Raw genomic sequence first — 15,205 nt, 5'->3', positions numbered from 1 at the left:
AGAGGGACACCTCCAGCCTCAAAGGCAGGATGCCTCTGAGTACTAGTTGCAGGGGAGTAACAGCAGGAGAGAGGGCATGCCCTCAACTCCTGCTGTAAGCTTCCAGTGGCATCTGGTGGGCCACTGTGCAAAACAGGATGCTGGACTAGATGGGCCTTGGGCCCGATCCAGCAGGGCTGTTCTTATGTTCTTAATGAGCACTTACCTAAGCCCTAATCACATGTTATATTGAATGCACGCATAAGCTGTGAACAGTGGACACATATACAGTTATTCAAACATTATGTTCAATACATGTACTGCAGTACACTTTCTATTCATTCCTGCATTTCTGGGGGCTTGTGCCCAGGTTCACTTTTAAAATGAACACAGTTACTGTAATTTACACAAAAACATGGCTGTGTACAGACCATCTGTATACACATGCAGCATGATGTCTGAATATGGCTCTAGTGCTAACTTACCACAGTGAGCAAATAATCACTAGGCAAATTGGTTGTCTGTGGGTCAATTCAAACAAACATGTACCCAATGCATGGAGGGGATGGGGATGCCCTGAGAGCAAGCCTGCCCCAATGCCACTGAGGGACATCCCGACACACTGTTGGAACATCCTTCAATCATGCATGAGGGCTGTTCATCCTAATGGCCCCTAAACACGCACTGCAAAACCCAGTTCATGCAGGGTCATCCTTCAGTGACATTGGGGCAGATGTGCTCTTGGAACATCTCCGCTCCTCTTCACATGTTGGGGCCATGTTCGTTCAACTGGTCTAGTATTCTCCTGCCAATTGGAGAGAAGGCTTTTATCACTTCCCCAGATTTCTGATTAAGAATTGATGGGTGATACAATTTTCTTCACTATTTAGCAGGATAATACAGGCCCAAACGATATGCGACATCTCTTTTTATCAGGATAATACAAGCCCAAACTTTATGCTTCAGCTAGGGGTTGACTCAGTCATGTATAAAGTGGGGGAATGTGGACATGATTTAAAGAGCAACTGAACTCTTCCCCACCTGCAACTTACCTCCCTGTTTAATAGCAAAAGTGGTTCATGGGTGAGGGGTACTGAACCCTTTCCCACCTGCCACTTACCTCTCTGTTTAAAAGCAAAAGTGGTTCATGGGTGAGGGGTACTGAACCCTTCCCCACCTGCAACTTATTTTCCTGTGGCTTGCCCCATCCATCCGAGCCGTGTACATGGGGTTCCCAAGGTCTTGTGGTAGCATTCATGACTTGTCCCCTTAGCTAAGCAAAGCCCACCCTGGTTGCATATGAAAGGGACACTAGAAGTGAGACCACGGAAGATATTCCCCTCAGCGGATGGAGCCGCTCTGGGGAGAGCAGAAGGTTCCAATTTCCCTCCCTGGCTGTGAAGACAATACTGAGCTAGATAGACCAATGGTCTGATTCAGTATATGGCAGCTTCCTATGTTCCTAAGGAGCCTCCCATTCAGGAACTGACCAGACCCAGAATTGCTTAGCTTCCGCAAGGTTGTTTTATCATGTAGCTTCAGACTATGTGCTGGGCCTTGTACATCACATGGGCACAATACTAGAAGTCAACCTGGCTAAGAGCGACTGTGGGGAGATAAGCGGTGGACACTCAAAACCCAATAGTCATGAGAAATACAGGAGTGAAAATACGGTGAGAAATATATGCAGCAGTCTTCATTCAAATCAGATCATTGGTCCACCTAGCCCAGTACTGCCTACCATGCCAACAGCAACTCTCCAGGCTCTCAAGCAGAGAGAGTTCCCAATCCTGATGCTCCAGAACTTTTCCGCTGGAAGTGTTGGGTTCTTTGAACTCAATTATAGCTACACCCCTGCTGGGACCCACTACCATGCAAAGCATGGGCTCTGGCACTGAGTAATGGTCTGTCCCATCAGCACAGATATATTGTTGTGGGAGGAAATAGAAAAGATAGGGATGGCCCTTTCATGAGGCCAGGTGAGGTGGTTGCCTCAGGCAACGGATTATTGGGGTGCCAGCAGGGCAGCAAGATCGCGTCACTGCCATCAGAGCAGCTCTTCAGGATGAATCTGACCCTGACTAGCTTTGCAAGGAGTACCTCTCCTCATACTCCTTGCAACTCTCGCAAGGAGAGCAGAGGAGATTGTCAGCAACCATTCCGCCTCCCCACCTCTTTGCCATTCTCAAAGCTTGCAAGGCTTGGTTTTGAAAGGGGGCTAGCCCTCACCAGGACCATAGGGAAAGGCAGCATTTGGCAAGGCGTGAGTGGAATGCAGCAGTGTGGGAGCACCTCACTTGAACGGACACTGGACTGTGTGGGATGTCAGCTAATGCAAATATGAAGTATCTATTGATTATGGATACTATATATTGGATCTGTGAAAACAGCAGTACACATCAAGTCTATTCTAAAAAAACCCTCTCTTTATTGCCTAAAACTCCCTACACAAACCAAGGAAACAAGCACTACGTATCGGACAACTGTCTCCAGCTTCTAGTCCATCAAGGCCTAGGACAATTCAGGCCTTTGAGGAGATTGCACAGGCCCAACCACTCACACAGGCTTCTGCTGAAGAAATGGAACTGTTTCTCCAGTTCCCTCTCATGGCCTGTTCATCCTGAGATCTTCTGGACTTGCCTTTTGAAGATGCAGTAGACAACACTATACAACACCAGAACATCTGCTGCAAAATTACACATGAATGTTAAACCACCATTGGAATTCTAACCGTAGAAAACAATGAGGCGTTTCACATGGATCGTGTGGGGTTTGGCAGGGAGAATGGGCTCGCTCTTCCTGCCGAATCGGCTCCCACGCCAGGCCGCAGCTCCGGCAGGAGCTCTGGGAGTCGGGGGGAAGGGGAGCACTGCTGTGTGGCACCCCGGCATCCCAAACCCCAGGAAGGCACCACACTCCCCCTCCCCCCACCCCGTGTCAAACTAACGATCAAACTAACGAGGTTAATGGAGTGCTCACTCTGTTAATCCCGTTTAGGGGAAGGGGTTGTTCGGTGGGCTAGCCATCAGAGAACCACCAGGCTCTCCCATGAGCCCGGTGGTTCCCATGAGTGATCAAAACCAGGCTGGGCTCTGTTAGCCTGGTTTTGATCAATCGTGAGAATAGCTTCAATATATAATCAGATAAAACACACTGGCTAACATGACACACAGCATTATGGAGATATGACACTACACCCCATGGTAGGTGAGCTGGTCTTGTGCTGAGGAGCTGAGGCAGAACACTGGTCTGTCTAAGTCAGTAGTGTCTACTCTGATAGGCGGTAATTCTCCAGATTTCTGATAGGAGACTTTCTCCGCCCTACCTGGAAATGCGGAGCGTGTAACACATGGGGTGGGGCAATTCACATGATTGCCCCAGGCAGGCTGGGAGGGCGCAGGGGGAAGGTTGCTTTCACCTTACCTTCCACCCCAGACGACCAAGCAGATCCTCTTCGGTGCACCTCCCACGTGCCCACACAGGCTTCTCTGTGCAGCTCCAGGAAGCATGGAGCAGGGTGGAAGGATCCAGGGCCAGAACTTGTTGTTCCAGCCTCCGGACATCCTCAATGCAACACATGGCACGCATGTTGCAATGGAGATTCCACCCTCAGATGGGTGCTCTATGTGTCCGTCTCTGTGACTCCTCGGGCTGTATGTAGCCCAGGGAGTCACATGATACCCAGTAGCCGGGTTAAGGGTGTGGGAGCTTAAGGAGTTAAGGAGGTTAGGCAGGCGGGCAGCGGAGAGATGTGCGAGGAACCTGCCTCTTCTCATGACCAGCCTAAGCCTGCCTGGGGCATCCTGACTAGCAAGGCACTTTTTAATGGACTTTTGTTGCATCTTAATTTTTGTAAATCGCCTTGGGATACATTTTATGAAAGGCGGTATAGAAGCTGAACTATAAATAAACAAAATAAATAATTAATATTTTTTTAAAAACCACCAGTGTAACAGGAGAAGCACCAGTGCTTTCTTAAGAGTTCTAGAATAATACAGTACTGGTGCTAGTGTGGGGTGATGTATTTCAACAACTTCTCTTTCCCCTAGAAGTCTTTTGTGTCAACCAAAAATTGGGAAGCCCCAAGATATTGTAGCACCTGAGGCAAGGCACTAAATGCTGCTTTGCCCCATGCCCCTAGTGGGGGCCAGTCCCCTTTCAAATCTGCCCTTTGCGAGCTTTGTAAGGGGTGCAAGGGACAGGGTAAAGAGGCATATCTTCTCATGCCTCTTGCAAGCTTTGCAAGGAATGTGAGGAAAGACATTCTTTGCAGAGCTTGCAAGGGTCAGATTGCTCCTGAAGAGCTGCTTCAGTGGCAGCAGTGGGTGGGGCGGGGGGCATCTCACCATCTTGTTCTGCAGGGGACATCTCGCCCTCTTGCTGGTGTCCCAATCTGCCACCTGAGGTGAACACCTCAGCTTGCCTCATGAAAGGGCCGCCCCTGACAAAAACATCTCTCTGAAGGCTGTGTGATTCTCAGGGACATATGCTTGAGTAACACAGAGCACTTCCTGGAAAAGGAGAGGTCACTGAAATTTGACCCCCACTAAGCTCGTGGAGCTGAGTTAGTTGAACTTTTCAGAAGCACTGGTGCTTCTGGTGCTTCATTAGTCAGGATGTCAGAAGGCCACTGTGTCCACCTTGCCCCTTCTTCCTGTGCCTTTCCTAGAAGTTTTCGACCCTTCCCTCCACTTTATTTTCATTATTTATTATTTTTATTTAACATATTTATACCCCGTCGCTCCAGTATACTACTGCTCGCAGCGGCTTTCAGCATTAATAAAATAGATATCATATAAAATAATTAAAAAATTAGTAAAGAAATTAAAAGTTAGGCTAACTTAAAAAGTTGAAAGGCCACTTACTCTCATAAATGTGACCATATAACAACTCTGTGGTCAGAGACAGGGTGTCCATCATTCTTCAAGTCTCTTTACAAATGTTGTGCTCCAATGACTTTTGCTCTCAAGACATATTCAACTCCCTTCCAGCCCTCTGAATGGGACCCATTCAGCAGAGAGCGGCATGCACAAAAACAACACAGTCCACAATTCTGGGCCAGTCTTCACAAAGCTGCACATCTGTGTCTTACACATTCCTTTGTGCCGCCCACATCTCACAATGGCAGCCCTCATTGTTTCTCTACAGGGTATACAACAAATAACTGTACCCGGGGCTTATGATGTAATGAGCACAAATGTTCTGCCAAGGAGCTGTGGAATTACAGTTCACATTGTGAACATTGTGTCAGAGAGAGAGAGAGAGAGAGAGAGAGAGAGAGAGAGAGAGAGAGAGAGAGAGAGAGAGAATAGAAAACAATATGAAATTAACACAACAAATTACAGTGAGTGACAAAATACACATTTTGTTCAAAATCTGCTAAACGGTTAAGCCCAAAGTCAATTCAGCACCAATGTACTCAATGACAATGTGACAGTCTTAACTCTGCACATGGACATCTGGAGCCTGTGCTGAGCTGAGGGCCCCTCAATGCGCTTTGGAGTGCCTAGTGGTGCACAGGATCGGACGGTTTAAATTTAGTCTTTCGTTTAGCAACTATGATTAGTCCCAACCTAGAATATGAATTGTTTTCTGCCTAGAAGTTTTACCTGGAATTGCTTATGTAACGCTGGTGTTTGGCTGTTTATGTTTAAAGAACGGAGAGGGAAGGAGCATCTTTGAGTGCCATGTGCTCAATGGGACCTTCTTTACTTGACGGCCCCTTGAATTTCAGTTTTGCACACATTGCTGGTAGTATAGTATAGAGTTGGCTTTTGTCGTCAGAGACAACATAAAGAAAAAGAACACAGGAACATAGGAAGCTGCCATATACTGAGTCAGACCATTGGTCTATCTAGCTCAGTATTGTCTTCACAGACTGGCAGCGGCTTCTCCAAGGTTGCGGGCTGGATTCTCTCTCAGCCCTATCTTGGAGAAGCCAGGGAGGGAACTTGGAACCCATATGCCCTTCCCAGAGCAGCTCCATCCTTTAATGGGAATATCTCCCATTCATATGCAACCAGGGTGGACCCTGCTTAGCTACGGGGACAAGTCATGCTTACTACCACAAGACCAGCTCTCCACTAGTAGTAGTAGTAGTAGTAGTAGTAGTAATAGTGACATGACTTGATAAGCAAGCCAGAGGTTGCTGATTTGAATCCCCATGGGTATGTTTCCCAGACTATGGGAAACACCTATGTTGGGCAGCTGCGATACAGGAAGATGCTGAAAGGCACCATCTCATACTGCACGGGAGATGGCAATGGTAAACACCACCTGTATCCTACCAAATACAACCATAGGGCTCTGTAGTTGCCAGGGGTCAACCCTGACTTGATAGCACACTTTACCTTTATCCCAGTGGTAGAATGTTCTCTCTGAAGACATTTAGCATTTAAACCCTGAACAGCTTGGCTCAGGTAAGATCAGGAAAAAAGAATGAGCATTATGATCTTTTCCTGCTTGTGTAAATTGGCACACACTGTCAAATGTTTTCCCCCACCCCCCATTGCTGCAATGTTATTCCACTTTCTTCTGTTTTCTTGAGCTGTTTGCCCTCAATGACCCATGCAAGCTGTTTCTGCAATCTGGAGAACAGTACTGGAAACTGTTATCTGATTAAACCGTGATGAGCAAAGAGATACCAAGAGAATCATCCTTGATACCCAGAGAAGAGCACTGATTCATGTTGAGTTTTTGGTACTGGAGGGAAAGCCATATCCTGTATTGCTGCTTCCGAATGTTTTAAGGGACAGTTCACTCCAAAGAGTGTCCTTGATTGTTGGTTATGCACATCTTCATAGATACACATAAAACATTTGCCTATGAGGGTCAAACTACACCTAATATTAAAACCAGCTCTAACAGGTGGTCTTAAAAAGGACATTGATCTAAAACAGTCTTTTACATCAAAAAAATCTGCCATGGGGATTCAGACCAGGACTGTGACATATAGTGATGGGGTGAATTAATAATTTCTCCCTGCCAAGTTTTTATGCAGAAAATCACCTCCTAAAGTGGCTATTTGCCCCCAAAGGCACTAATTGCAGCAGAAAGGAACACACAACAGAGAAATTCCAACAGAGAGGTAGATTGTCATGTTATAAAGTGAATCCTGCTGTTTCATTATTTAAAGCTTTCCTTTAGTTTGACATGGCTTGGTCATTAACAATTGACAACACGCGGGACAGGGCCTTCTCTGTTGTTGCCCCCAGGCTCTGGAATGCTCTTCCAGCTAATGTTCACTTTTTGACATCTGTGGCTGCTTTTAAAAAACAACTAAAGACCTTTTTATTTGTTCAGGCTTTCACTCCTTAGAGGCTGCCAGGTCTCTCAGTTCCCCTGCTTCTGATTGTCTTTTTTATGGTGGTTGGTTGGGGGTCTTTTTTTGTGTGTTTTATCATTTTTACTGTTTTGTAATGTTTTGAGTAGGGTTGCCTATTCAGATCAATATAAAAAAATGTGATATTGATTTTTAAAAAAGCAATATCCATCACAAAACAAGTGGAAATAACAAGTGGAAACAAGTGGACACTTTTCACCCAAAAACGACTCCAAAAAGTCTCCACTTTGCATAAAATTTGTATGTTTAATGGTATTATATATGCACATTTTGATTGAAAATTGGATAATTTGAGAATAAATACAGCTCCCCACTGTGAAGCTGATAACCAGGTGAGCTCTATGTCTGCTCAGTCGGCTGTCAATGTGCAGAGTTAGGAACAGAGGAAGCTGCCTTATACAGAGTCCGACCCCTGGTCCATCTAGCTCAGTTTTGTCGACCCAGACTGGCAGCAGCTTCTCCAAGGTTGCAGGCAGGAATCTCTCTCAACCCTGTCTTGAAGATGCCAAGGAGGAAAATTGGAACCTAACAATTCCATCCCCTGAGGGGAATATTGTCTAGTCAGTGCTTACATGTCTCCAATTCAAAAGCAAACCAGGACCCTAGTTAGCAAAGGGGACAATTCATGCTTGCTACCACAAGACTAACTCTCCTCCCAGGTTCTCAAGGCCCCTGCTTCTTAACCATAAATTCATCTACTGGTTCGGTTTACCGCACATAGAGGCTATCCTAACGACCAGGAGGAACCGGGCTAAGGGAACCTAGCCCAGTTCCTCCTGGCCGTGTGCTGCCACAGGAGCTGCGTGACTCCCGAGAGCAAACTCCACAAAATACCCCCCCGCTTAAACGAGGTTAGTGGAGTGAGTGCTCTGCTAACCCCAGTTAGTTGATTGTGTGCTGCTGCAGCGAGGCTCCGTGGCACGGCAACACACAGGTAGACCCCTGACTGGGAGGTTACAACAAGCCTCCCGGCCCCAGGGGTTTCCCAGGGATGCCCCACGCACTCGGCCCTGGTCCCTGCTGCCCCTACCGGCTCTGTGATGGAGCCAGTGATCGTGTGGGGGGTCAATCCAGGGCGAGCTCCCTGCTCGTCTGCGGGGAGAGCGGGCTAAGCCCCCTCTCCTCACAGAGCCTGGGTAGGCTCTCCACACTGCTTGTGTGGAGAGCCTCACAGAGTCCTCTGTCCTCCCCCGCCCCGCCCCGCCCCATCCCACGAGTCACCCAGCCTGCTCTCTACAGCCAGGCCAGCAACTTCGCCTCTTGGCTTGAAGCAGCCGAGCCAGCCTCTTTGCATGCTGGTGCAGCAGGGCATGCATGGTCTCCCACTTGCTTGCTGTTGTCTGCTACTTCCAACATTTATATACCACTTTTCAACAGAAGGTTTCACAATGGTTTTCAAAGAAAAATAAAGAATACGGTGTTAGCGGTTGTTGATTTTTACCCACAATGGGTAAAACAGCAGAGCACTAAGGAATGAGCACACACTCCAGTTACAGAGTAGGTAGCAGAGGATGGTTTGGATACTGCAGCTATTTAAAGAAAAGACATGGAGATCCTTGTATGACTAAACACTAAATATTTATTGGTTAAATACACTTAGATAGGAAAGACCTATCTCTAATCTAAAGGACTACATAGTGGATAGGTAAGGAGAGCGAGAGAGATGTTTCCATCTGCTCTCTAGGAGGAAAGGAAGGATTGTGACTCAGCACAGGAAGTGCTGCAGAGTCAGTTCAGGGGTCATAGAGTAGGGACAGATAGGGAGACCCTGACTCACTGTCTCTACTCCCAATGCCCCTAGTGGTCATTAGGACAGTTGGTGCAAAACGTCGATGCACTGGAAGTTCATCTCCAACATATGATGCTCCTCTGTCTCCAAAGGGCTCACAGTCTGAAAGGAAATGCACCGTAACACCAGCATCAGCCAATGAAGGGATGTTTCGCTGGGGTTGAATTGGGCCAGTTGCTCTCCCCATGATAAATAGAAGAGATTCACCACTTTAAAAGGCACCTTCTTACTCAGTTAGCAGAGGTAATTGCTAACTGAGTAAAGTTCGTTAGCTAACTGCTAACTTCTCACTGCTGCTGCCACCACATGAAGTAAGCAAGCGGCACTATTTTATTGCTGCTTCCTTCATATTCAGCAACCACTGCATTTCCCTTTCTTGTTCCACCTCCCACACTCTCTACAGGATGCCCACTGGGACAAACATCCAAACAAAAAAATGATACTTACAAATGATAAGTAGACAGGATACAGCATGCACCTCCTGCATCCTGTGCTTCACCAATGAAGCAGAACCTCCCCTCTGACTTCCTCACCGGCTGGATGGTCAGCAGGGTGCTGGCCAGGGAAGGAGACAAAGGAGGAGAAGCTGCTCATGAGAGCAAAGTGTGTTCTGAGCCAACACAATGTTCCAGATGTTCCCCAGAACTTCAGACAACACAACAAATGCAAAAAAAAAAAAGTTGTTTGATCCCCAAAATAGTTGCATGTCCTCTATAAAAGTCCCTAGTATACAGCCCTTGTTTTAAATATGATTTTTATGGACTTTTATTGTATTTTGACTTTTGTCAACTGCCTTGGGATGCCTTATGAAAAACGGTATAGATATCGAATAATCAGTCAGTCAGTCAGTCAATACTATTAGATAATCAAGACAGCAGATCTTCTGGGACACTTGAGTGTTGGTCAGATGCTCATGTGCACGTCCAGACTAGGAAGAAAATGAGGTCATCCACACAATCAAAAACTGGGGTCGTTCACACGATCTGCCAGGTGGGCAGGCGGGGAGAGGCTTCCCAAGCCTTGCCTCCCCCCCCCCACATGATCGTTGTTGTCCTGGTGGGAGTGCACTGTGCATTCCCACACAATCAGCCCAGCTCTGTGCAGTGCGGAACAGGGTGGATCGCTCTGAGGGCGGGACTTATTGTCCTGGCCCCCAGAAATCCCACAATGCACCACACAGGGCTGTCCTTAGGGCATGGCAAGCAGGGTGACTGCCCCGGGCCCCACTCTTTTAACCCCCATTAGAATTAACTGGAAGGGGCCCCCACACTGGTTGATTTGCCCCGGGCCCCACAACCCACCAGGACAGCCCTGGCACCATGCGAGTGCACAGTGCATTGTGGGGGTCTCCCCAGCAACGAGTGGGCTCAGTGTTGCAGCATTGGCTGAAAGCAGCTGGCGCTGACACACAGTCAGGTAAATGGGTTAAGGGCATTCGCTCCCCTAACCTCATTTAAGAGTCAGGCTCCCTATGTGGGTGGGTTTACCACTGAGGTGTTGCCAGGAGCTGTGTGCCTCTCGGCAGTTGTCATGGGCAGCCAAACCCAGACTTGGCTGCTTATGAGAACAGCCTCACTGTGTTCTACCCAGATTTGTGAACTGTGTGTGCTCCCAATTTTCATTTGTGTGGTAGGAGGAAACCTGGCTTCCATACAACTGAAAACTGAATGCACTCACAGTTCTCAAACCTGAGTAGAACACGGTTTTTGATTGTGTGGATGACTTCAGGGTGGACCTTTGCTCAGTCTGGGCATGACATATGGGCCAGGAAACCTTGAAAGGGGACCATTTCGAATCTGGCCAGATAAAATAAAGAAGTACTAGAGTTTTAAAGCTGTCCACTTCAGGAATGTGTGCCTGCCTGATACTTTATCAACCTGCACATTTGTAACAGAGACAACAGAAGACACCATCAGTCTCCAAGTCCAATGCTCTCTACTTCCAAAGGAAAGGAGCTAGGAAAGTCTCCCATCGCTTCTGGAAGTGGGAAGCATGGAAAACCAGAATGGAATGCATCTTGCTGTTGATCAAGGGAAACCTGTTAATACATAGGGGAGATGATATCTCCCAGTGATACTGCCCTAGGTGCAAGGTATCCCCTACTCTGATTCCAATATGGACTTAAAAGTGGAGCTGGGAGTTCCAGAAATGTCTTTTTGGCATACTTTTAGCATGGTGGGCAGCATACAGCTCCTGGACGGGGTTGTAACCAATGGTAGAGAACATGCTTTGCACCAGCTGCAATCCCCAGCATCACCAAGGCACTTTCCAGATTAGCCGCTCAACAGCGGCAAAATGCTTCCGTTCAGGCAAATCACATTCAATACGTGATTTTTTTCACGTTTTGAAAAAAACATGAGGTTTTTCAAAATGGAGCGGTCTCGTGAAGGGGGAGCAGTCTCGTGAAAACTAACAACCTGAAAAAACAGCAACTTTTTTACGCCGGATACACGACGTCATAGCTCTATATCGCAGCGATTCAATTCAAAACAAAGCATTGGAAATGTGAACAGCACCCTGCTGTCTGCGTAGGGACTGCGGTGTCACAACACAGGAAGTGTGGAAGCACACATCCGAGATCCCGGTTGCAAGGTGTAATCTGGAAAGCACCCAGGTGGGACTAGGAAAGATCCCTGCCTACAACCAAATAGTCTGACTCCATATCAAGCACTTCATATGGTGGGGAGATGGTGTGGGAGCCTCTGCAGGTTTGACAATATGTGTTACGGTTTGACAATATGATGGGGGAAATGCTTCACTTTGTTTTAAAGATCACAACTCTTGCCCTCCCCACTCCAAGAGCTATTGGGCCCCAAAGGTAAATACTGAAAGCTGGGCTGTAGGGTGCTTTTTTTAAGGCCTGGGGTGCAGCAAGATATATTTATTTTATATTTTATATCCCACTCTTCCTCCAAGGAGCCCAGAGCGGTGTACTACGTACTTAAGTTTCTCGTCACAACAATCCTGTGAAGTAGGTTAGGCTGAGAGAGAAGTGACTGGCCCAGAGTCACCCAGCAAGTATCATGGCTGAATGGGGATTTGAATTCGGGTCTCCCTGGTCCAAGTCCAGCACTCTGGTGTGTGCAGCATAAATCAATCCCGCCCACCTGCCCTCCCCCTAATTCTACACACTTCCCTATTCCTTGATTCCCGCTGCAGCTAGCAAGCACATAGGATGATCCCAGCCCTCCAAAGATTAGCAATAGCAACCCCCGCGCCCCCCACCCCCCGCTCAATCCAAATGTATCTATAGGGTAATTTTATTTCTGAGTATAAAGAATCCTGCATATGGAAGAAGTGGGTTGGACTAGATGACCTTAAGACAGATCTAGTTAGGCTATTCAACTGCTTTTTAAAGTTGCTCATATTACTACTAACTACTACTACTACTACTACTATGCATATTTATAAACCACTTTTCAACCAAAAAATTTAAAGTGGTTTACATGGAAAAATAAGTAAATAAAATGGTCCCCTGTCCTCTAAGGGCTTACAGACTTAAAAACAAAAATGTAAGGTTGACACCAGCAACATCCACTGGAGGGGCTGGTTAGGACATATTAGGGGCAACTCATCTATTTGTACCGCATGTCCCTGGGATCCCTTATCAACACTTGTATCACTTCTACTTTGTCCTCTCATCTCTGCTAGCTTTTACAGCAAATAAAGGTAAAGTGTGCCAGTGAGTCAGTGTCAACTCCTGGCGACCACAGAGCCCTGTGGCTGGTTTTGGTAGAATACAGGCAGGGGTTACCACTGCCATCTCCCACACAGTTTGAGATGCTGCTGCAACAAATAGGGGATGTAATTTAACACTCGTTTTATCAAAACGAATCTCTTTTTTGAAACTGAGTGGGGAAGAACGGATGCATGAGATATATTCTCATGCAAGCAGATACATTCTTCTTCCCATCAGGTTTCAAAAATTGGTTTCAAAAATGAGAAGGGCTTATCTGACCATGTAGGCTTCAAAATCTGTTTCTCCCAGGCTGTGATATGACCATTTCTCCTTCATTCTACCCAGGGCCAGACCTAGACCAACAATGCAGCCTCAGGCAAGAAACATCCCCAGGTGCTGCCCCTCTCTTGCCTGCTGTTCCTTTACCTTTTGAAAACCTTTTGTCATTTATAATTTGCATGGATTATTATCTCTGTCTCAGCATCTGATACATTTGCATTTATGGTGAATATACAAAAACAGTATAAAAATGAAATTTCATTTCATTATTATTATTGAAGTTTAAAATCATTACACTTAACTGGGCAGGTGAAAGTTATTAAAGTTAGAATTCCTTTTGTGTTGAAAATAGTTGAATGAAACCCAGTTTAAAAAACATTCTGTTGACATCTACATGTTTTTGGCATTCTTGAGATTGGTGTGGGTTTTGAATAATTAGCATATTGAGTGGGGTTTTTTGTTTATTTCTCCATTTTGTGGTGTTTTGTGATGAGATAGAAATGACTTATGTGAAGCTGTATGTAATTCTGAAAAAATAGAAATTGATTTGCTAGCATCGGTGTCATGATGAATATAGTTCTGGCCTGCATATGTATAGATTTACATATAACGTGATGATTCTCTTTATTTAGCAAGAGAAGAGTAACTGGCCCTATCCACCCCCAGCACAGTACTTACAGTGACTGTTGCTGGTGTGTGTCATACGTTTCTTTTTAGATTATGAGCCCTTTGGGGACAGGGAACCTTCTTATTTATTTATTATTTCTCTCTGTAAATCGCTTTGGAAACTTTTGTTGAAAAGCAGTATATACATATTTGTTGTTGTTGTTGATTTGTAGAGATTGTAAATATTGAGTTTCACTCTGCACAGCTCTGCTACTCATGTTCTTCAAATCCTAACATATATGTGCACTTTCACTGTTCAATAGTCCACAGTATTGCAGCAAGATCTCATTTTACTTCACCTCACCTTTATATCTCACTGGAATGGCCAACTGGCAACACTTCTAAGAGCAACATTTCCACGGCACATGCACAGTTCATCTTGTTTGTGTGACAGTTATGCCTGGGTTGCCTGCCCCAAAGAATGGCCTTGTTCCTATTCCCCAACTCATGGAGTCAGGGACAAAAGACGATTGGCTAAGCACTGCCTCTACCAAACTAAAGGAGTTGTCCATAAAGAGTATGTGTGAAACTGATAATCTATGGAACATGCCATCAGAGAGAGGAGAGGAAGTTCTTCGGAACAGAAACTGAAGTGGGACATGAGTTGCAGGCTTGGAATCACAGAGGCTTTGGATTTGGCATATCTATGGAACAGCCCAAATCAACAACTCACATTAATTACATAGGAAGCTGCCATCTACCGACTCAGACCCTTGGTCAATCTAGCTCAGTATTGTCTACACAGACGGGCAGCGGCTTCTCCAAGGTTACAGGCAGGAATCTCTCTCAGCCCTATCTGGAGATGCCAGGGAGAGAACTTGGAATCTTCTGCATGCAAGCCTGCAGCTGCTTTTCCTAGAGTGGCCCGATCCCCTAAAAGGAATATCTTACAGTGCTCACACATGTAGTCTCCCATTCAAATGCAAATCAAGCCTGACCCTGCTTAGCAAAGGGGGCAATTCATGCTTGCTATCACAAGACCAGTTATCCTCCCTCTCTTAAGGAGGACAACCTCCCCATCACTGTTTTCTCCTGTTGCTATGCCTGTAGGTTCTGCAGTCTATTAATATTCAACATCTGGAACAGATGTCCTGGGGGTCATTCTTGTTAATGCCCCCCCCCCAGTTTTTACCCTAAAGTTACTTTCAATGGTTTCCCAACAATGCAAGAGGGGATGGATGGGTGAGTGGGTATGTATGTATCTAGGAAATGGGGTGCCTCTATACATATATTAGGGAGTTCAGGTGTCATTTCAAGACACACAAAACAGCCATCTTAGCTGAAGCTAAGCACGGTTAGGCCCAGTCAGTGCCTGGATGGGTGAAACTAAACAGATTTAAGCCTGGGAACCGCAAATATGATGATGGAAGAAAAGTGAGTTATAAATGAAATAACTTCACTGGAATCTAACACAAAAATTATACAAAGACTAAGTCCAGTAATTTTATCAAGTGTTCATTATCTGGCTCCT

This window comes from Hemicordylus capensis, chromosome 3 (genome assembly GCF_027244095.1).
Source record: "Hemicordylus capensis ecotype Gifberg chromosome 3, rHemCap1.1.pri, whole genome shotgun sequence".
Lineage (NCBI taxonomy): Eukaryota > Metazoa > Chordata > Lepidosauria > Squamata > Cordylidae > Hemicordylus > Hemicordylus capensis.
This window is presented reverse-complemented; position numbering follows the sequence as displayed.